Raw genomic sequence first — 24410 nt, forward strand, 5'->3', positions numbered from 1 at the left:
CTTGTTTAGATTCTGATCATTAATAATTTAGTAGTGTAGTTGTTTTCTGTATAGTGATGTAACCTTAATGTGATCCCAAAGTGATCCATTTGTAATAGAAAAATAAAGTTCATGCATCTTGGGGTATAGATCAAAGTTACAAAATATTCTACATATAAATCAGTTAATTTGCAAGGCTATTGTTGCAGTTAATCTGACCTGTTCTACTGCTGAAGACCAGGAACTTTCCCATAGGGTAAATGTTTCAGATGATATCCAGTGTTTTCACGTTGAAAAGTTTCATCAGCAAAATCCAAAGTTTTATTTCAGGATAGTGGATAAAGAATTAGACTCAGTGCAGTGAATGACATCATCAGAATCAGCTTGCAGCACAAGACTTCCTGGAAATACTTTCAAATGATAGATCTGATTACTTTTCTTTCCCTACCATTGATGTGGTGTTATTTGGGTATCGGTATTTTCAGTTTCAAAATTCTTAAGTCAACAGATGCTTCAAAAATATCCCATGTCCCATTTCTAAAGATAGGAAGTTCACTTTTAAGTTGTTCTCTTATTGATTTATCCAGTTACATTTCTGAGCTGCATTTGAAAAAATGATACTTCACATCAAAATTATCTGTTACCCTTGGGAATTGTGCTGCTCATCCTTGGACACTTGCAGTGCCTTTTTATTGGTTCATTAATGCACTGGCAGAAAATGGTAAAAGTTTGTTGTTTATGTAGGTTGCTCCAAAAGAAATGCCCCCTATTTATTTCTATGGAAACTACAACAGATAAAAGAGCACGGTAACGCTGATTGATAGTGCAAATTCTCAGCTTCAAAACAGTATTTTTCAATGGAGTTGCCACCATTAGCATTTTTGTTAGCCATCAGCAAAAGCCTGCATGCTGTGCTCATAAATATCTGCACCAGCAAAGGTGACCCACAGTTAATGTCGTTGCTGCTGAAACATACCACCTGCCACCTCACTGTGCTGACCTCATCTATTAAGTCTCCAAAAACATTCTGCAAGTGTCAATGAATGTCAATGGGTGTCATTTTTTCCTCACAGAGGAATTCAGTGACACGCCTTTGCTTCATATGCAATTCCATGGTGCCATTTTGTCGGAGTGCCCCTCTGTTGTCTTCTGTCACACAGCAACAAAGTGTAATGGAATGTTGGTGGGAAGGTTCAACCTCTATTACCATACCACTAACATCTGCCTCTGATGTTGTCTAACAGAACAAAACAGGAGGGATTACTTTCAGAATAACCTGTGTGTATTTCTGTTAATGGAGTTGAATTTCAACTGTTTTTTTTTTTTTTTTTTTTGCTAATTTAGAGAAGATCATCTATTCTTTAAGTTCTCACTTCAGTTTTTCAATCCAAGCATACCAATAAGAAATGCAAGTTTAGTATTATCAATATTCTAAGCTCAAACTCTTTTCCTTCTTATAAGCACCCTCTAGTCTTCTTCCAACTAAGTAGAGGTAGCAGTGTTACAGCTTCTTAATGGTGCCATTTGCATTTTTAGAGTGAATGTACAGTGAAGATGATGAGAGATATGCACAGCTGATGTGTACTTGGAGACATCTTGGTCAGCAGCCCTATGTTCCACATGCAAACACAGGTGTGAAAATGTGGTTAATATTTGCTTTTAAATCTGCTACCTGCTAATGTCCATATCTTGTATCTGAGAAATTGTGAATAATCATTCCCTACCTGCTGTTTTCATGGCTTTATAGACATGATGAATGGTATTCAGAATAAATGTAGGCATCTGGTGCTGCTCTAGATGCCAGGATAGTCATCTGATTGTCAGTCAGCTCTCCAAGAGGGTATAGGTCTCTTCATGTCTGCCAGCCTAGTGCAAACATCAGATACTTCGGGTATTTGAAGTGAATATGTATTCTATTTTTGAGACATCTGAATCTCATGAGTTTGAAGTCTGTTTTGTTTCATATGGAACAGCAGTGAAGGTGAATGCACTTTGGAATTGATCAGTGGCATAGTGATATATTCTGTTCTTGATATTGTTTAACGTTCGCTTGCTGTGTGTGACCAGATAACCTTAAAGGAGAAATTGCTCTCTCCTTATACATACCCTTACAATATATCTTGACAGTAAATGACAGGCACACAGATGCAAAAGGAAATATTACAAATAAACTTGGAATTTTTTCCTTGTTTGAATACTGAACTCTGGCAAGTCTGCAGCTTCCCTTTGGCACAGATCTTGAGATTCTGTGGGAAACTATCCTAAGAGGCATATGCATGAAATAAGAAGGTGTTCGTGCTTATATAAGAAAGTTGAATATGTATGTGTATATGTGTGTGTGTGTATATATATATATATAAAAATTTGAATCTATGTATATGTTTTGTCTGCTGAAATATTTATTACTTACAATATGTTTTCAGATTACCATTTAAATGTGATGCTTTCAGCCCATGATGGAAAAATTTTTCAGCTTTGAACTGCTCGCTATTCTTTTTTTTTTTTTTTTTTTTTTTAATTTAAACAAGTATAATTTTAGATTTCTGGACCACTTTCTATGATTTTTCCTTTTGAAGTTGACCAGCAAAATAACAAAAATATATTCTTCTGTTTTCTAATCTTTTTCAAATGCTGTACGTTATTGGATATCAGTCCTGAAATGGTTTGTTAGTTGATCATTTTATGAATCCCATTTACAAGTGAATCATTGGGTACTGAAGAAAGCTCTCCCATAAAAGTTGAAGAATCTGTATTGAAGTTTTGAGGCTATTTGCGTCTTTAATTTTCTCAAATCTTAATATTCTTTTTCTATAGTGTTAGTCTACTACTGAATTGGAAGAGGTTTCAGAAATAGCTGAACTCTAAGCACTGGGGTGGTGTTATGGCTTTTGGCATGGGAGAAGTCGGCATAATGAAAACCTTGAAAAGGGAGTTTAAGTCAGGTCAGGGTTGGGGGGAGGTTGGGAAGGAAATTAAGCATATTACTTCTCTGTTATGTGTGCACAAACACACGCATACACACAACATTCAGTTTCAGGAAATTTCAACAGAAGCATATTTTCATGATGTCTCTCTTTCTGCCTTTTATTTTTCTTGAATGCTGATCAAGAAAATAGAAAATTGTTATAAAAGCCATTACTGACCACTACTAGAATATCATCTAGTAAATGTTCAGTGTAAGCCTTCAGACGAAATATCTTTGAACATTTTCAAACAATATGTACCTGAAGGAATTTAAATTTTCCTGTGTTATTTTAGAAAGAGACAGATACTAAGTGAAATGCACATGGACAACAGTATCAACATTTTTTTCTGTAGTTCTTGACAATTAGCGAAGTTTCCTATATTGGGGGAGAATCCTGTATATGAAATTCCAGCAAATCCAAATGAATTATGTGATTGAAGTGTGATGAGCTCTGTAACCTTATATTCCTCTAGGAGACTTCCGTCATCTTGTATATTTGCAGAGAATTAAAAATGCTCTAGTATAATAGTGTGAGCTGAGCATGATTAGCATCTTAAGCAAGGGTTTGTTTGCTTCTGTTTCTCAAAAACAGAATATAATGACGTCTCCAAATGCTGAAAATTTCCATCCTGTTTGTTTTTCATCTTGCAGCGTTAATAACATTCTGCTGATCAAATTCACGTACAATTATTTTGAAAGCTGCTGATGTTGTCAACTTCGCTTTTTATTAACCAGATAATAATGCTTATCTTTTTAATACATGAGGGATGAATACCTCTCTGATGTAAGAGCATTCATTTTAGAAGGAAAAAAAAGGATATTCTTTCTAGATGCATTATTTCTTCTGAATCTCCATGAAGTTTGGCAACTTCAAGGTAAAACAGGGATCGTTCATTCAGTTTTATCTTTTGTTGTCACTCCCACTGTTGCTTGGGTCGTTGAAGAGGTGAAAAGGGAAGGATGGAAAGGTTAAAAGGCCCCACAGCTTAGCTCTTCCATTTCCACAACAAATTTACTTTCTGTGTTGTTGAAGTTTTAATTTGGTTTGTACATCTTTTTTGCCGAGTATTTTTTTTTTTTGGTATCTGAACAAACCTGTATCAACAGTGTCTTTTTTTTAACATATATTTAACAAATTTTAAAGTACCGTGGCTATTTTTTCTTTATTTTTAGAAAACTTATCTGTAAAGGAACTGTACAGACAATGACTGAGGAACTGGTGAGTGTGTATAATTTCTTGTGGAAGTAAGTTGTTCCATTAATTCAGTCAGTTAAATATTTGTAGCAATTTCTGATGATCAAAAGTGCTGCTACAGGGTATCAGATGTTCAGAAATCATCATTATGACTTAAATCCTACTTTTTTTTTTTAATCCCCAATCTCGGCTTTTAAATGTTCAGATTCTTTTTAAAAAAACAAGTAGTTTGCGTGACAATTCTGAAGCCATTCTTTTTACGATTCAGTAGATTAATTCCATGCTATCAGCCCTGTTCTCCCTCAGTTGCTGTATTACAGTGCTCCAGGACACTTATCTCAGAATTAAACAAGAACCCTGTTGTTGTTGTTGCTAATGTACGTAATGTAAACAGTCAGACAAAATTCTATTCTTGTCTTGAATATCTGATCTAGTGGATTTCTATTCTTTTAATTGTATTGCTGTTTCTTCATCCTTTTATTACTGAAACCTGTATATTATGTATATCATAAAAATCTCACACTATTCCACTGAGATGTGAAAATGCTAATTATTCAGAATTTGCTTTTCATAAAGTACATCTCCATATTCTAGCTTTCTGTGTGTTAAGGACAAATTTATTTTTCTTCAAGCACCGCTTATCTGATTATTTTCTGTGCTGTTTTTATATATTTCTGTTGTTTTGTCCTTCTTTTATGGTATTTTGCCTAATTTAAGCTGAACTTCATATATCCTACATGCAATTAAAATATTTTAAAGTCTGAGCGCTGAAGATAGTGGAAGCGATTCTTTGTAGGTTTTAGGTGGAATCTATTGGATGTGTACTTTGCTACAGGAGGTGTGTTTTATGGAATCAAAGCTTTACTTTGTACAGAGAAAATGTTTAGAAAAAAAAGTCCAGTGAAGACTGAAGAATAGAACAAAACCAGAAGTAAGGAAGAGTCAGCAAAGACTCCTTGTACTGTGTCTGTGCTTAGGAATTGAGGCACAGATTCCCCTTCAGAAAAGTGTCTTTGGATCCATGCTGGTGGTGCTCAGGCCCCAGCTATGGGAAGTTGTGAAGACACACAGGCAGATAGTGAAGTGGACAGACAGCCTTCCCTGACACAAAGTAGAAAGCAAAATAAATAAGATTGAAAGAAGTAATGTGGCATGTTAATGTCATAGGACCAAATTGCTGCTGTAGTTTTTAAAGTACTTAGGAAGGGAGTAATATGTTTAGTTTGTATAGAAGAGAGTAATTTGAAAAAGGCAGTAATTATTTGATTAGGTTGGCGTAATATTGATATTGAATATAATGAATGAACCTTAGTGATAGCTCAGTAAATGAAAGCAAGGTCTAGAGCCTCAGGAAGATAACATTTCATCAATAAGTTGTTAGAATTGCTGAGCAGCTTGGAACAGCAATTAATAATCCTTCTTAAGCAATTAAAGATGTGCTTGGGAGAAAGCACAAACTCACTGAAAGCAGCAAAATATCAAATAATTTTTTCTTCAACTGTTAAATTATTTTTTTATCTGTGGCGCAGAATCTGGTAATTTTGTAGAGATGATGAAGCTAATAAAGCTAAGCTTATTAAGGGAAACTATTTTTTGTTCTAGCTGGAAGGAGACTACATGTCTTTGCTTTAAAGTCAGTGACAAAAAGCTGAGGAATTTCTTCAAAAATGTCAAGTGATTAAAGTCATTGAACTAAAGCCTGTGAGATACTTAAGCACAGAAGCCTCTGATTGACATCTTTTTTTTTTAATTTCCACCTCCCAGGCACATGAAAGTGTATAGTGATAATATACTTGGTGGTTTTTTTTTTTTTTTTTTTTTTTTTTTTTTTTTTGCATAAATCAAAGAACAGTGTGTACCATAATAGTGCTGAAGTTAATTTTGACTTTGCAAAATATCCTCGAGGGAGAGTGCACAGGGCACGATGGGGAAGACACAACAATTCATGTGATTCGTTTCCCTCAGCGGTGCTTCTGGGGAGAAAATAACCTTAAAAGATGCCTGAGATTTTTTTAGAGAACCCTGAAAATTATAAATCACCAGGACAAGCCAGGAAAAAAAGTAAATCTGGAACAGTCCTTTGAGTACTGTATTGTAATTAATTGTTAAAATGCAGTTTTTGAAACATAACAGATCTGCTATGTTAATGAACTAGAAGAAGACTATGGCACAGGCATAAAAAGCATCATGTGAGTGTTTCTGGCATGGTTTAAGCCCATAACAATCTGTATTCTCTCAGTTGATATACTGTGAGCAAAAAGTTGTTCCTAGGTGCTGGTATAGATAATAGAATCACCAAATCGTGGGGGTAGGAAGGGATCCCAAGAAATCACAGAGTCCAGCCCCTCTGCTAAATCAGGTTCCCTACAATATGTCATGTGGGTAGGCGTCCAGATTGGTCTTGAATATCTCCATAGAAGGAGACTCCACAACCTCTAGGCAATGTGTTCCAGTGCTCCATCACTCTAAGCATAAGGAACGAAAACTTATTTTTTTGTATGGAACTACTTATGTTCATGTTTTAGGCCATTGCTCCTTATCCTATTACTGCACACCATTAAGATCCTGACCTCATCCAGTTGTCCCTTTAGATATTTATGAACATTAATCAGATCAGATTAGGCTGCCCTATTCTGAGAGGAAAGCAGAGGCATGATGAGTTTGGTATCATTTGTGCCAGTGCATGAGGAAATCATTGGAAAATGTAATACAACTTTTTTTTTAATGTCTGGTAATACAAAACATCAGCAGTACTTCAGAGTGTTCTGTGTGAAATCAAGCTTCAAAAAATCAGCTGTGGCTTTTTCTCATACAAGTTTGTCTCATAATTTTGTTGCAATAATCCAAATAGGACTAATATCTGCAAGTGAAAAGTAGGGATCTCTGTAGTGGACATTTGTATTTGTTGCCTTGGAATTAACAATTTTAATATTATTTTGTAAATCTATAAAACCCCTCCCCACAATACAGAAATGAAGAACTTGTACCATATTCATTTATTATTACAGCACAAAAAGTTTGGTTACCTGGAAACAACTTACTGTGTCTTTTATTGTTGCAACAATGAAACATGGTGAAGAAGCAGTGCTTAAATGGCATGACTTATAAGTTATTTGAGCCAAAGTAACTTCAACTTCAAACGTCAAGATTTGGAGAACCTTTGCAAAAAAGTAGACATTCAAAGAAACAACACTTTATCCCTAAAGCAAATAAAAGCACAGGGTATGTAGTGTACACTATTAAAATCAGATTTACTGCCAGTTTACTGTTATCTGTCTATATTCATCCTTAAAAAAAAAAAAAAAAAAAAGAGGGGGTAGGGAAGGAATAATTTCATACAGATTTATTCCTCCTTAAGCCTAACTCTCAATTTTAAACCTTTTAATATTATTTCTTATGTTATATCACAACACCATCGAACTAAGCTGGTCTAATACTATTGAAATAGGCAGAAATGTTCAAGTATTTCTATTAGTTTTCTATCAGATTCATTTTTCACAATATTTTAATGACTTGATTAGTGTCGTGGGTTTACAATGTTAAACTGGTTGAGGAAGTAGTGTCCCTTTTTAACATGCTAGTTTAAAATGCTGCGTATCACTAATGATTCTTGACCCTCCCTATTCTGACAGTCTGTTTCAGTAACTCGCAAGGAACCTCCCATTCAGTATATCATGTTTTTACTTTCAAGAGTATGCAACAGGCAGCTTTTAAGAGGTTCGCTATTTGCTTATTTATTTGTTTTTGTGATTAACATGAGTGTCTGGATGCATCTGGATATCTCACTGAAGTGGGCTTCTGTATGAGAGCACAGTGAATATTTTGCAAAATAAGAAAAAAAAGCAAGTATAGTGATATATCTGTTTCTAGAAGTTAGATTAAAAAAAAAAAAATCTACATCTTTAAACAGGAATATTGTACTAGTCAGTAAAAAAAAATCTTGAAAGATAATTAGGTTTTGTAATATCCAATCGTTCTTGATTTCTGTTGACATCAGTCTGGAGAGCAGAAGCCAAGGTCAGTGCTAGAAGTGCTCTTCAGCATAGCAAGTTGCTGAGAGAGAACTCTCCTGACTTTCCTCTATAAATCCTCTTTTTTCATTAAGACAGCTCTTGAAATTGATATTACTTAAGTTCTAGTGCTTATTAACTTTTTTCTATGACCAAGATAAAAGCTAAGTATTTATTAATTGTAGAGTATACAAAACAGAACAAATGCAGATAGAACTGTCCTTCTGAGAACTGAGGTTTACCAAGTAATGAAATACTTCCTCAAGGTCATCATAGTCCTTGGGTATTTTCATCTTTGGTTTTTCCATTTCATCTTTTGCTCATGATGGTTATATTTTTTTTTTTGTTTTAGTTGATGATGAATTTTTCTGAAAAAAAAAAAAAATCAAGCGACTTTCCTTTAGTGCATAATTAGAAAAGTCACTGATTACTAATTTCTCCTAAATAACTACATAGCATGGTGGTAACTTATTCACCTTAGTGATTTGGGTGGACTAGAGCTGACTTTTATTTACTATTTATTGACAATGGAGGAAAGTGACTGGATGTGACTTCTCAGCTGGCTAGGCAATAGTACAGCTGGAGATAGAAGAAAGAAGGCAAGTCTAGGGAAAGCTTCAGTTCCTGTACTTAATTATTTAAAAAAGCTGCCTAATTGTAAGCTTTATCTCTGACAGTTGTCAGATGTCTTCCTGCAAGTGAAGATCAAAAGGAATAATTAGTATGTAGTCTTTGTCCCCCTGGCTAACAGAATTTTTTTTAATCTGCTAAAATGTGCATTGATGAAATCCTTAATGGAAGGCAGTGATTTTCTCAGGTGAAAGTTTCCTTTCATTTTTATCTAATTCTGTCTAGTTCTGGTTTTCAGACAAGTGGAAAAGTAAGAAAAACTTGTCTTTGTGTATTTTTTAGCATAATTTCTTCATTAAATTGACAAAAAGCTCCTACCGCGAGAGGAATGTTTCTACATAGTTCTTTTTTTTTTTCTAATGTAGAACAAAGACCTCCCTGAAAAATCTAACTTTGAGCTTTAAAAACATCAGTAATGTGTGACTCCCATATTTTTTTTTACTGTTTTATTCCTAATTAAAGCCTTAATTGCCTCCTAGCATTGAATATTTTGGACTTGATTCTTATTTGAAATATACAAATATGAGTTAATTCTGTTTTCAGTTAAATTTTTTAATACTTCACATATTTCTGTCTTTTGCATTGATGCACCTGCGTTGTTAGCTTTCAGTTGTTCTCTTTGGTGTGGCCCTTTACCTCTACTGTTCATCTTAAAATTTCAGAAACCTTATCTAGTGGGTGGTAACCCTGCCCACATCATGAATTTTGGTATATTTGGAATATTTGGTGAGGTCCCTTCCAACTCAGGCCACCCTATGATTTATTAACATTCTCTCTTTGTTCCTTCATCCCTCCCAGTTGGCTCCTATTAAAAAAAAAACAAAATGAAACCCCATAGCTTTAGTGATGTGCTAGTAGGAAAAACAATTCAGAGGCTTTAAATTTTCTACTAGCAAATAAGGCATATCCAATTGAACAACATATACTGTGTATTACAAAGTAATAAAATGAATTTAGTAAATAAAGTATAAATTTAGAACTATCAGGTGCACCCTTATGTGTTGATCATGCTAAACATCCTAACATTGACAGGCAGAGGAAAAGGATATCTTTAAAGACAGATCAATACAATACTATTTCAATTCAAATCATTCAAAACTAAATCAATTCAAATTAGCCTACATCATATCATTCTATTATATCAAAGACAGACAAAGAAAGAAAGTAAAACCAGCCTGACAGGCATTTTTGGGGGTCAGAATCACAGAATTGCCAGGGTTGGAAGGGACCTCAAGGATCATGAATCTCCAACCCCCCTGCCACACGCAGGGCCACCAACCATTCCACCTAATGCTAGACCAGACTGTCCAGGGCCCCATCCAATCTGGCCTTGAACACCTCCAGGGACGGGGCATCCACAACCTCCCTGGGCAGCCTGTTCCAGTACCTCACCACTCTCTCCGTAAAGAATTTCCCCCTGACGTCCAACCTAAATCTCCCTTTCCTCAGCTTAAAACCATTTCCCCTTGTCCTGCTGTCACTCACCCTTTCAAAGAGTTGATTCCCCTCCTGTTTGTAGGCTCCCTTTAGGTACTGAAAGGCTGCAATGAGGTCACCCCACAGCCTTCTTTTCTCCAGACTGAACAAGCCCAGCTCTTTCAGCCTGAAATGAAGTGGACAATAGAAATGGTTAGAGAACTTTAGTTGTGGAACATCTGCATATGCTACATCATAACCTACACCCAGTCTCTAAGTTCTGTAACATGCAGTATGTAAGTGCTCCTGAAGATTTTTGTAAGATTTATCTTCTTCCCCTACACAAATTTGCTCTCAGTCTTTGTGCAAATATTATAATTCCTCAGATTCTAGAAAAATTTTGGCAGTATTAAAGCTTTTCATGTGTCTGAGATAACTGAATCTGAAAGCTCCTTAATTAATAAAGGATAGAACGCTTATGTAAGGATAGAATGCTTATGTATGCAGAAAATCATGAAATCATGAAATAATGAAAACATGATTTAAATGTATCATAAAAGCTCAAGACACAGAAAACGTGAAAGTCATGTTATTATATACATGTATGTTTGTAAAATCCAAAAGAAATTTCTCATTAATCCACATATATTTTGTTAGTGTATTCATGCACATACACACATGCATATATGTATGTTTTGAAATATCCATTTGATTTTAAAATATTTTGGATTGTGACAACCTTCATGCCATCAAGAAATGATTTTCTGTGGACAATAAGTCTGTGTTTAAAAATTGATATTTAAAAAACTTCAAATGAAAAGCTCAGAAATCTAGTATATAGAAATCTAATCTTGTTTTATAGCATACGTGTGAAGTTTGGAATCTTAAAACAGGGTAGAAAAATGTAATTATGTCCTGACGCACCATTGTGTAACATATTTTCGACAAAGACTAAATAAGAAAGTCAAAGCTTAGATAACTTCGTGAGGTTTTTATAAAATTTGGACTAACCTTTTATTTTTCCTTTTACAGTTGATAGTCATTTTGTATTTACAGAAATAGAATTTTCAAGTATACTAATTACAATTCTTATTAGAAAGAAAAAACACTTTTTAAGGACAAAGCCACAAACAATTAGAGGGGAGGAAAAAGGCAAAAAAAAACAACAACAACAAAAACCACCAGCATAACAAAGCTGTGCTGAATGAAATGCATAAATTAGCATTTTTTTGCATCTGTGTGTAATTCCAGTACTGCAAAACTTAAAATTTAATGGGACGATTTTTATGAGGAGGCCAAAAAAAAAAGAAAAGGAAAACATCTGCCTTTATAATAATTATATGAAGTACAGGATCAATGTAACTCTGAGTTGTGTTTGTAATGCTACATTAAGAAAGACTATTTGGAACAAAACTGAATATTCCCCTTCAAAAACAAACCTGTCAACTTCTTACCTCCTCCCTTCCTATTCCTTTTTCCTGCTATCAGGCTGAAAGGGATTCTTTTTTCTCTTCACATGGAAACTTTTGCACAGAGAGGAGCTTGAGATGTGAGCCTTTGTGCATTTCCAAGAACTTCAGGATGAATTGTGTGTGCAGATGGGAAATAGTCACAGGTCCAGGAGCTTGGGAGCAATTTAGGTATAGCTAGGTAATTCTCTCTCTCAGCCTGAGGGCAACTTGAGGTGGACAGGGAGTTTGACTATTCTAGAGATTCATTAGATGATGTCTTTGTTTTCAGATCTGACACAGTTTTCTCGAACAGTCTTTTATGATGTGCTTTCTCTGGGCTCCTCAAAAACAAACAAAAAAACCCCACCAAAATCATACAAAATGTATTTTTCCTTACCTTAACTCTTAGCGTTTTTTGTCTTTATCTCTCTTTTTTAAAGTTCACATCTCAGTGTACAGTTACTGTATTCATCCTTTTTATTGTCATCCTCCTTTCTGTTATTCAATTAGTCTTGTCTTTTTGGTTTCATCAGATGCAACAGAAAATCTCTGGCATATATATGTTTTTCCCTTCAGTTCTGTTGAATTGTAATTTTTTTTTTTCCTACTTAGCCAAATCAGATTTCATTATTCATAACCTGAGAAACTTTCTGGATAATTTCTAATAATTTTTTCTTTCAAAAATGATTGGTGGAACATGCTATTACTAGGTTTTTTTTGTGTTGTTCCATTTATCATTTATATCTTGTCCACTATACTTCATTCTCTTTCCTCCTCTAGGGAAGTGAGAACAGTTTCATTCACGGGTCTCTGTATTTCAGATTATTTGACCAAATGCATATTGATATTTGGATGGACAAGGCAAATTTATGCTTGGGCAACTAACATGATTTTGTCATATTATCAAGCCACTTTAGTTCCTGGGAGGCATCCAAAATTCATCAAGATACTATGCCTTTTCATCTCCCTAATATTTGCATTTAAAATGACCGTATGCTAAGCGTACTTAGTCAAACAGAAGCCATCAAGAACAGTATGAAAAGTGGGTTTTCCACAGCAGGAAAATCTAATAATGATGCTTCAAGTTATATAGTTCTAATTTTTCCAGACATCTGCAGCTTATTGTGGTGCTTCTTAAAATGTGTAAATTGTGCTTTATTGTCAATAACTTCATTGTCAATCCTTTCATTGAACCATAATTGTTCAGTTGTTTTGAATAGATTACGAGTAGTTAAAATGGACTCTTTCCTTATCGAGCTATGTTATCTCTTCGGACGTCTAAGAATTTGTCTACCTACCTCATAACAGTTTTTTAGGTGAAAAAAGCTATATGATTTTATATTAATGAATAAACAAACAAAAAAAGCCCTAAAGCAGTCAGCTTAGTAAAATCCCAACAGTCATAATCACCCGTGGTGAAATCTGTCAGTTGGTGGAGCTGCATTCACTTAAATCAAGCTGAATCTATCATAATTCCTAAAAAATACAAAAGCTGATGAACAGAGAAAAGTTTAATATAGGGAAAATTGCATTGGAACTACAAGCTGTCCGCTGTATAAAGATCTACAAATTATTAGGGACAGACTTTCAGAAATGAAAGAGGATTTAGGTGACCCACGCTTACCTGGGATTTTTAGAGCCTTGCCGTTGGAGTATCTTTAGATAAAATCTTATTTCTTCATTGAATTGGTATCAAATCACGAAGGAGAATTTACTTTCTTAAGCACATGTATACCTACTAAAAAGCTTTTAGAGAAAACAAAAAATGTATGAATACTTGACGTTTTGTATTGTGTTGGTCTTAGGACTGTTAAGATGAAAATCACTTCAAAAAGTGTGAAAGGATTTCAGGAAGAAAAAGAAAACAGATGTAACTAAAGAATTATACCAAAGGAAATAGTTTTCATCCTTTTTGAAGTATTTTATATGGTCTATATTACTTCTGTGCTTGAGGACACTGAAAGAGTGTCATTTCTGAGGAAAATCCTTTCCATTTTTTTCCTAGGATGGTATTAGATCCACATTGAACTTGAGCGGGGGTCTGTCTGGGTATTGTCTAGTGAAGGGAACTTCAATCCTGATACACTTCTGTGAAAGGGAAGTGAGGAATGTATGCCAAAAGCAGTATGGTACGGATTGCAGTGCTGTCAGTCTGCATCAGGTGCAGCAAGACAGATAGGGTCAGAAGGAACAACCATTATTCCACTTTCTTGCTAACATGCAAGGTGGCATTACAGGGCATTATTCAGTAATTTTCTTCACAGAAAACATTTTTCAGTCTGAACCTTAGCTAAGTTTATACAATGGACTTACTTATGATAGACCAGCCTAATTATTATTTCAGAGACTTTCTATTTCTCCAGGAATTCTGCTTGTCAAGTTTACCCCAAAAGTGCAATGTTCTTTAGTATCAGATTAAGAGCAACCTACAAACTTTGTTGAATGCTTTCCTTATATTTTCTACACGGTTTAGTTGTATCTTGTTGGAAATTGTTATCTGTTTTTCCACTGTGTTTTAGATCCTCAGAGTAGCTTGGTTGGTTCGTTGAGTCTAGTCAGTGCGATACTTTTGGCTGAATTATATAGCAGAATGAAATATTTGACTTTTTTCGGGTCTTAAGAAATGTTATATTTCATTAAGTGAAATATATTCATGTTAGAGTATGAGTGTAGCCATATGTGTATAATATATACAAAATACATTAAACCATGCTTATATTTAGCTCAACACGTGTAGTTTGAGTTTATAGTTTACAATATGTGTGAAGTGGCAATCAATAATTGTAAGTCATCATAAATAACATCTAAACTGTGAGTAAAAATTCATTCAAAAAACAAGCTGATTCAGTGCTGACAAACCAACATGTGAAATAGGGCATGAACATGTCTGTGGAAGGAGAATTCTGGTTAGACTTACCAACAAAACACAGCAGCGTTTTTGCTGTGGCCCAGAAAAGGATAGCTGTGTCACATTATCACCTTGAATGGCTTAAGGAGTGAGCAGATTTGTGTATCAGGTGCATTCCTCAGTCAAGATGGCTAGTTTTCATCCAAGAGCTCTTTTAGCAGATGTTCAGCCAGCTTGACTGATGCTGCAGTATGCCTTTGTAGGTTCTGGTTCCAGGGAGTGAGCACCATGGTGTAGCTGCGTTTCATATATCTATGATTTTGTGAGGAGGAGAGACAAGAACTGTAGAACTGGGTGCTGTTGGGAAGCTTCTCTGTGCTGAGTTATCTGTGACTAATCATTTCACTCTGAGTGAGTATGCCTGACCAAATTTAATTTCAAGTGTCTTAAGGAAAGTGTTGAGATTTTAATCCATGTTTGCTGATGTGAGTTATGACTGTTCCACTTCTTGTATTTCCAGATAGCCTCAGTTTACATTTCTGTAATTGAAAGATCTAGCTGGTGATCTACTGGGGTAGATGATACGAAATAATTTGAGAATGAAAGGAAATTATAAGTCACTGTCTCTCTCTTATGTGACTTGTTTGTAACTGTTCCCTGTGAAACTCTTTGTAACGTTTTTGTAGTAGTTATCATTTATGTTGAATGGCTAATGGAATTTCATAGTTCCTCTTGATCTTCTTTTTTATATATGTATATATTTAACACAAATGTATCGAGATGTCCATCAGGTTAAATTGGCGTATTCTTTTGTATTGGTAAGTCGTGGCTCAGTTCTGTTGATTTGAATCAACTTAAATTGATTCCTTCAATTTTCTTCTTTAATCTGATTTTTTTTCAGCCCTTCCAATAATAAGATACAGGTGTTTCAAATTTAAGTTTTATCTTAAAGAGATACTGATACATTAAAGTTTCAGTTAAGTGGGTCTGCTTTAGTCAGAAGCTGGTATCTGTACATACTCTAGGCATATATTCAGAGTCACTGTCTTTCTAAAAACAGTTCAGCTGCACAGGAAAATTTTGATGCTGATCCTAAAGTATTAAGAGTGGAACTGTGTGCCGTAGGCTGGATGAAAATGCTAGTCTGACATAAGTAATAAGAATTGAACTTTTTGCTCTCAGGATATAACAATTTTTCCTGATTCATAAATGTTAAAAGTATATTGTTGTTTAATGGCATGAAATAATCCATTCAATAACCAGTGCCTTTATCAATCATAGAATCATAGAATGGCTTGGATTTGAAGGGGCCTCAAAGATCATCAGGTTCCATCCCCCTGCTGTGAGCAGGACTGCCAACCACTACATCAGACTGCTAAGGGCTCCATCCAACCTGGCCTTGAATGCTTCCAGGGATGGGGCATCCACAACCTCTCTGGGAAGCCTGTGCCAGTGCCTTATCACCCTCTCAGTTAAAAATTTCCCCCTGACGTCCAATCTAAATGTCCCTTCCTTTAGTTTGAAACCTTTCCTCCTTGTCCTATCACTACCTACTCATGAAAAAAGCTGATTTATCTTCTGTTTATAATCTCCCTTTAAGTTAGGAAGGCTGTACTGAGGTTTCTCCACTGTCTTCTGTTTTCCAGACTGAACAAGCCCAGCTCCTTCATCCTGCTTTCATAGGAGAGGTGCTCCAGCCCTTGGATCATCCTTGTGGCCGTCCTTGGACACTCTCAATAAAGAGTTAATAATCACTGGCTATTTTGTTACAGCATTTTATTTTTCCTTTTTTTTTTCTATATCTTTTTACTTTGCAGTGTGACTCCCAGTGACTGTGCACAAGTCAGTAACTGCTGTTGGTTTTACTCTTTTATTAGTACTGAAAGTTACTAAAATCCATTCAATTTAGCAGCATAAGAAAGAGGCTATTATGCTGTGCTATCATTTTGTTACAGCACTTGGTGTTCTCTTTAGTGAGTAGGTATTTACATCAGGCTTTTCTTCTGAAAATAGATTGATAAGTGAATATACCACCTTGAACATTGGTATTTTACCATGATCATCACAGATAATCATAATCTAGATGGTATGGTAGGAAACCAGCTTTTCCAGAAACACATGCTCTTGTGAAAGAATTGTAAAAATATTCACTTGCAAAAATTAATTTTAAAGGTGAAATTTACATCTGTGCTTGCAGCAATAATAAAGTAACAGGGGAAATCAGTTTCAGTTTAACATAAATTTAACTATTGGAATGGAGTTTGCAAGACTTTGGAAATTATAATGTAATTTTGGAAAGAGGAGAAATTGTATGTTTTTATTTCAAGCTCACCAGATAAAATATGTTGGTCAGAATGAGGAGATCCTTGGTTGGGCTTAAGAAGATTTTTTGATGTTTTTCATTGTATTGTTTGAGAAATATACTCAGAGGTAAGTCCATCAGTGTGAGTAGATTTTACAAGGACAATAAGAAAATACAGTACCTCACTGGTATCTATACTTCCTTTATTTTATTATTTTTTATTTTATTCCTTATTTATTTGTGCTGAATAGTATTGTCTTTTACTAAGTTTGTATCATACAGTTTGTATTTCATTATCATATATGGATGTCATTGTGACATGGTGGCCTTAATCTTGAGTTTATAATAAGACAGATTTTAACAAATCAACATACTGCTGGGGGAAAAAAAAAAAAAAAAAAAAAGTGGCAGGAAGACCAAAATGTTCAATTAACTTGAATTCTTTGGAAGAAACTTAGAAGTCCATGTCATATAGACTTATTGAACTTAAGGTCTTTGGAAGAGAAATGCAGGCATTAGTCTTTTTTGTAATTTTGTGATGCCATGTCTTTTTTTTCTAATTTTTGTTGTGAAACATCAAGTTACAGTGTATTAGAGAAAAACAATGTATTAGCAATCAATTGAAACAGTAGGCTCACTAGCCATCCATTCAGAAACTTGCATGACAAGAGCTTTGCAAACCTGCTGATATTTCACCAGTACACACAGAATATGCAACTCAAATGCTCCCTTAGCCTGAGTTTCCTATGATTAAGATGGAATTTTCTTCCCTGCATTTATCAAATCTCCCATTAACTTATCTAAATTAGTGTTCCATGAATGTTCTTCCTATAGACAGGCAGAAGATGTGATACTTTTTTTTTTTTTTTCCCAGACATTGTTATTTGTAGTCCACGTTCTTGGAAATGATCATTTATTCTACACACCATACATAAACCTCACAAAATCCAGTCTTCTCCATACCTGTATCCCACTTTTAAGCCTTCCCCAATCCTTTTATCTCTGAGGTGCATACTTAAAGGCATTTTTGCCCTTAATTAACTAAGCAATTAAAAATCTATTAAAAAAAACCCACAAACATTAATGTGCTGCATTAAACTTGCCTACATTTTTTCCTTTTGTAGCAGTGGGTAATAAACAGTAATCTCCAGGTGTCTTAGATGTCTGACTGAGATATTTCATCTATAAATTAATATTTGCAGTGGCAGATATTCAATCCAGTATAATAATTTGTCAATGACACTGAGAAACATCTTCCAGCTTCATCTTTAGCATTAGTCTTTTACCTTTCCTTTAAGTTCACCAATGAGAGGTATTCCTTGAATCAATTTTATTTTTTTTTCGTAACATCAAAAAACATGACATGAAGTGTTTAGGTGGTTTTATCTTGGATTCAAGGACTATATTATCTCAGTGAGTTTTTTTTGGGCAAAATTAAACAATCTACATAATGCTTCTGTTCCTCACCTATCTAAAACTAGAGATAAGAGTATTTTGTTGAGATAAAAACTCACCAAAACCAGTAGTAAGTTAGATCAGGTAGTTATTAAAGAATAGATATTAGAAAAAGAAGTGAAAATACCAACTTCAGTTTCAACTACAAAAAATAAAAAAGTAAGCAGCATGGTGAAGGTTGTGTCAAATTGCCTGTAGTGTAGAATCTTGTTCTTTTGGAGCTACTGGAACTAATTCTTCCCTTATACCAATTCTACATTGTCCAGCAGTGTGGCAGCCTGTGATAAGAGACTGCTCCACATTCAGGAAATAAGAATAGCAGCTGAGCAAAGGATGTTGCTGAAGACTTAAGCCCTTAGAAGTCAAAATATGTAAGTTAAGTCAGACCCCCAACTTTATTTAAATGTATTTTATATTGAATTATAATCGTCATCCTACTTACCTCCCATCTGCTAAGCTGCTTAGAAAATAAACAGTATGTACTGCCTAAGCATATGCCTGGAAAATAAACTGTCAAAGAACCATTACAGGATTATTCTTTTGTTGTAGCTGTCATTGGATGAGATGAGCTGCTCCTCATACATTTACTAAATTATATGATTTTTTTCTAAACTCATTGCTTTACATGCCAAGGTGTCCCTACTCACTTGTTTTATATAACATATTATTGAAATGAAATGGAGAAGCTTGATTCTTCAGCATTCATTCCTGCCTGCCATATGGCTAAGTAACTTCTGCTTCAGAAGTCTCAACATTTTTTATGCTCTAACAACTGGATTTACAAATTGCATGAGTAGAATATCTTGGAATGGGAGGCAAGCAACTACTTACAAATAAACCTGCTGCCTGCCTCTTTTCATTTAGATTTAAGTCTCTGATACACTCCTCAGATATTTGAGTCTATGCCACTCTGATCAGAACCCCCTATTTGTTATCGCAACCCTAAGGGGTTTCTGATTGAGATTTCTGGGTAAGAGTAGGTGTTTTCATTTTATGTTTTCTTATCCTTCACAACTTGCTTTCAAAAGTAAAGGTATTTTTTCCCTTCATGATTGCTTTGAGCTTTTTCACAGAAAAATATCCACAGAACATACATTAATAATGAAAGAATTTATATCAGATATTTTTTTTCTGTTTTCCTTTAAAAAAGAGTGATATTTAATAATGACTAAATTAATACTATGTGTTGTTTGCCAGAAGGCAGCTAAATGAGTTGTCTGTAATTAATGAAGAAGTGGAGAACACTGCAGAAAAAGATATTCTAGCACATTAGTCAAAATATTCCTTTTGGACTATGTAAAGGCGTGGATTTGAAGGCATGAGCCCACGAAGAGATCAAACCTGACAAATATCAGACCAAAAAAAAAAAAAAAAAAGCTATAGGTAGCAAGGGCTCTGAAAGTATGATTATTTGGATTTTCCTTCTTAAGAAGCGAGGGAGTTGTTTGTGTAATGAAAAAAATAAGTTGAGTTATTTTACTTCAGGTCAAGTTCTATGGCTTGAGGTTTGTATGATGGTTTGGTTAATTTTTTTTGGTACCATGCAGAAAAATATTTTCTCATCATGCTCAATCCTAGCAATCCCTTGGAACCTACCATGCATCAGTATTGGCTGAATACTGTATGTGTACTGATCATTGTGCTGCTTGGTTGTTGTACTAAGGAGCCATAAGTCACTTCAGGGTAAACCAGGAAAGCATAATAAATATTGTTGTTTAAAAACAAAACAAAACCAAAACCAAATCATCATCTTTAAACCAGTAACACTGGAATGTTGTTCTAAGAAAGACATGAACTACTGCTGGACGTATTAAGTTTGTGGGGGCTAGCTGGTTAGAAAATAACACTTCAATCTCTATTGCCACTAGGCTTACATAATTACAGTCCTCAATTTCTGAGTTGCTACCTTCTGCTATGCCACTATTTTTTTTTTACTTCCTGCATGCTTGGACCTAGAGAGCTTTTTGCTGATATCAGATATTGATGTTCGGATAGGTTGTCTTTGAATTTCTTGCTCTTCAAATGAGTCAGGGAAAGCAGCTACAGTTAACCTGTTGATTTGTTTTAACAGGTTCGCTTGTTTATTTATTTCCTGATTAAATATCACTATTATTTATGTAACTATTTTTTTGCCTATTAGCTTTCAGAAATGAAGACTAGCAGTAAAATGGGAATGTGAAGCAGCCCATTTCTATGTTTTCTATCCTCAGTCTATTAAGATATGTGGTAATACATTCTAACAGTTGTAGAGAACTTACACAAAAATATTTAATCAGAACAGTACAGCTTCTAAAAGTTGGCCTATGGAGAAAATGTGTTATTTAGTGCAGGTGAGTGAGCTGTGCAACTTCCCTGCTTTGAGAAAGGATCTGAAATTCTTACAAGGAACAATCTTTGTCACAGTTTTACTTTTCCAGATCTGGCCAAACTTATGGTTGTCTGTTTTGCTTGACTGTACTACAGAATTCGGTGGCATTGCACATTTGCTAGTGCAGGGATGAATGCTGACGGTGACACTGGAGTTACAACTCCAACACCTGTGTGCTACAGGCCACACCGAAACTAGATTAGATATCTCATGTCTTCTATGATCTTTTTTTCTTGTAACTGTACCTTTTGACTTGGAAAACTCCAGCTGTGATTTTAGAAGGAGTAAGAACTGGAGAGTGGACAAAGAGGTACCTTGTGGAAGAGTGTTTTGAGGAAGGAGAAACCAGAACAATCCTTCAGTATAGGGGAGCTGGAAGCTGTGTGCAAAAGAGACAAAGACTACTTAGGGCTGAGACCCACCATGGAGGTGAAGAGGAAGAGAAATTGTGAAGAACTAATGTTGGCCAATTAAAGACAGTAGGAGAGAGGCTGACTGGGGGAGGTCAGAAGGTTACTTTGAACTCGAAGTGTGGCCTAGGAGAGAGAATGACATAGGCAAGGGGAAACCTAGATGAGAGAGAACACAAGCAAAGACAAGAACTGGTAACAAGTGGTAAGGATTTGGAAGTTATAAAAGTGAGTCAGAGAAACAAAGAACAGGACTGATTGAGAAGTCTGGTGAAGTAAACAGAGTTGGGAAAATAATATTTAGTGTGGAAATCTACCTCTAATAGCTGAAGAGAATAAGAGGAACCACTTAATATGCTTTTCAAATACATATAATTGCAAACTACAAAAAAATTGTTTTTGCAAAAGGAATCAGGAGGTTTGAATTCTGCTCAGAGCAACAGTAATTTTGCTGTGTGTAGTTCATAGGAGAACCGGCTGAGCACAAAGAATGACATAGCTTTAGGAGTTAGTTTTCCTATTTTGTTGTATGAGTCAGGGATGCTAATGGAGAATGTGTATGTAACATGAAATCTGAGCTTTTATATCAGATTCTTCTGCAGTCTCCTGTCTTTTTTTATTCCTGATTTTTTTCTTCCCCAAATGAATTCTACTCAAGTATGCAATTATTAGTCTAATTTTGAGGTAATGTTAGTCACAGCCTAGCAAAAAAGTACCTGTGGACGTGCTTGTTCTGTACAGTGGATGACAACTTTAAAATAACAAAAATTTGAAACTACAAGTGATAAATACATAGAAGTAAATGTCAAAATTCAACAATATACGTAATGGAGGCTGATTTATACATGCTTTTGTAATCTAAAGTGAGTGAAAGAATTCTAAGAAATTAAATACAATTTAAAAGGCTTTAAAAGGCATTTTCATATATCTACAATATATTTGACTTCTAAATGAATAAATACTTGGACTTTCTTGAATATAGCTGTTACTTTCTTTGAAATAGCTCTGATCCTGCTCATGCTTAACATTCCTGATACATTACGTTCCTCTTACAACTGCTGATGCTAAATATAATTCAAAATGTTTCAGAATCAGAACAAAATTTCTTTAATATTATTCTTCGTAGAAGTTCCTTTACTGATAGCAAAGTATTTTATACAAGTAAATAATTTTAGTAAAAAGAATTGAGCAAAGGAATTCAAAGGTCAGTGTGTTCATTGTACTCCTTGAACATAAAGCTTCAATTTTAAGGTTTTAGAGAACTAGTAACTCTGTAAAACACTCTTATATCAGAAACACTGTTCTCTGACTGCATTAGCCATAATTTGGTCAGGATTTTATTTGTTTATTAATCTGTGTATGTTAATGACATTGTCTAAAACATTTGCTACTAATCACTGCAGATCACTGTTAACGTTGCTACATGTTTGTCAGTCATAGAATCAAAGAAAATATAGATGTTTCTACAACAGACTTTTTTTAAATCTAAATTTATTTCTCCTTTCTTTTTTTTTTTTTTTCTCCTGTTTTCCTTCCTACTTTCTTCCAAGAATTTCTGATTAAATACTTTAGCAGTATTTTATTTATTATTGCTAACACAATTACATAGAAAAGTAATCTTGAAGTTATTCCATTATCCACAGGGAATAAGATCTCATAGATTTGTCTCTTACTAACTTGATCACGTTGAATAATTTCTTCTGTCACTAATTTCAAAAGGAGTGCTTGTTCAGTTAGATGCTAGTGCCTGCTAGATGACAATGCTAAATTCTAAAACAGTCACCCTCAGGCAGTGCTTATCTGTATTAATGGCAACTTCTGCAGGAAGAAATAATACACAAATAGACTAAAAGCAAAAATCCATAGCTTGCAGTTCAAGAGCAAGCTGAAGTTAGGGACCCAAGGGGGGGAAAAAAAATGTATATTTGTTTCAAATGGGCAGTGCTCCTAGATTCTCTTGTTGATGGTGCAGAATAATTGGCTTCCAGACAGGAACTGTAAGATAAAATTTGGCTTATTATTTGGATGATATGCTTCAACAAGTTTTCTTATGATTTGAATAGAAGCTCTGCAGGTGTTCAAGTTAAATTGTTAGTAAGGAGAATAAGTGATAAATTAGTACCTTGTTCATCCTCTAAGCATTACAGTACTGGCTAGAATCAAGGTCTGTCTGGGCTTAGGAGTTTTAGGGTATCTGTTTGGCTGGAGCTAAATAGTCATTTCTGTAAGCAGAATGGAACAGATTTTTTAGGCGTTGGAAGGGAATGACAGAAGATTCAAAAAAAGATGTGTTGGAAAACTAATCCCAATTATTCTATTTTTGACCAAGTTGTTAATGTTACATTTAGTAACAATTCTTTGTGAATACAAATGTCTGTTCTGTTGGTTTGTCTATAACAGCATGCAGTTATCCTGTTGGTGGAAATTAGGTCATGCCATTTTTGTCTAGCGATGTAGTTTCGTCTTGTGATACTAATAGGAAGGTTGGGGATTCAAAAGTGTTATTTCCAGTCTTGAATCTAATCCTTTTCTTACTTCTTATCCCTTATTGGTCTCATTCTCTTAAAATCTTGTTCCCTCTCAAGAGGATGTTTTCCTTATAATTGCTGTGTTAGAGATTGCCTAGAGGTATGTGAATGCTCCCAGCTTCCTGCGGCTGAAATTCTTGCTGTAAAGACATTTTATTTTCCCCTTGAAAAGTGTCTATTTCATGACTTTTGCAACCTTGCTTATAAGTAAAATTGGACAGTAATCCTTCAGAGTGCTTAGATAAGCCCCTGAGGGAATGATAATAATATTGGCCATTTTCTAAATAGCTGAAACAGTGCTCTGTGTGAAGGAACCATTAAAGAGATGAGTAATCATTGGTGACAGATCTTTACAATAGTATTTCAACATCTAATTAGGATTGTTGTCACAGTTAGTGGCATTTCTTCTTAGTAAAGCTGCATGCAAAGCAGCCCTTATATTACAGAGTGCTGGGGCTGACAGCCCAGAAGCAGGTGATGGTGAGGAGGTCAGTGTGCAGCTGCCCAGACTAGTGAAGAAATGATTAAATGTCTGCAACCTCAGAGGCAGAGATGTTCTCTAATTCTTGTGAGACTCTGACATGTCATCTGGTGTTGATATAAAGAATCTTTCTATATGTAATTCTTTACCTATACTAAGGAAACAGTCACTAAAAGAAGTTACTAAAGTGAAATCTTTATGTTGCCCAGAATTTATGCAGCAAATGTGTATGTAATCTTTTGTGGTGAAATGAATGATCACATTTTCAAGACTAGCAGTCCATTTAGAAATGACGGAGTAAAAACAGAATAGGGAGCAGGAACTGGGAAGATCAAGATTTCATTTGATTCCAAATATCTTTCCTTTTTTAGT

General features: G+C 34.9%; 1 long non-coding RNA gene across 1 annotated transcript; it reads left to right on the forward strand.

Annotated features, from left to right (window-relative positions):
• The first annotated feature begins 1018 nt into the window (after positions 1 to 1018).
• LOC149918256 (uncharacterized) lies at positions 1019 to 16243 on the forward strand. Its single transcript, XR_016466478.1, has 3 exons — positions 1019 to 1257; positions 1516 to 1611; positions 16141 to 16243. It is a non-coding gene; the product is annotated as an uncharacterized LOC149918256 (long non-coding RNA).
• Positions 16244 to 24410: the final 8167 nt, after the last annotated feature.

The sequence above is a fragment of the Phasianus colchicus genome, chromosome 4, assembly GCF_987193195.1.
Source record: "Phasianus colchicus chromosome 4, bPhaCol1.hap1.1, whole genome shotgun sequence".
NCBI classification, from domain to species: domain Eukaryota; kingdom Metazoa; phylum Chordata; class Aves; order Galliformes; family Phasianidae; genus Phasianus; species Phasianus colchicus.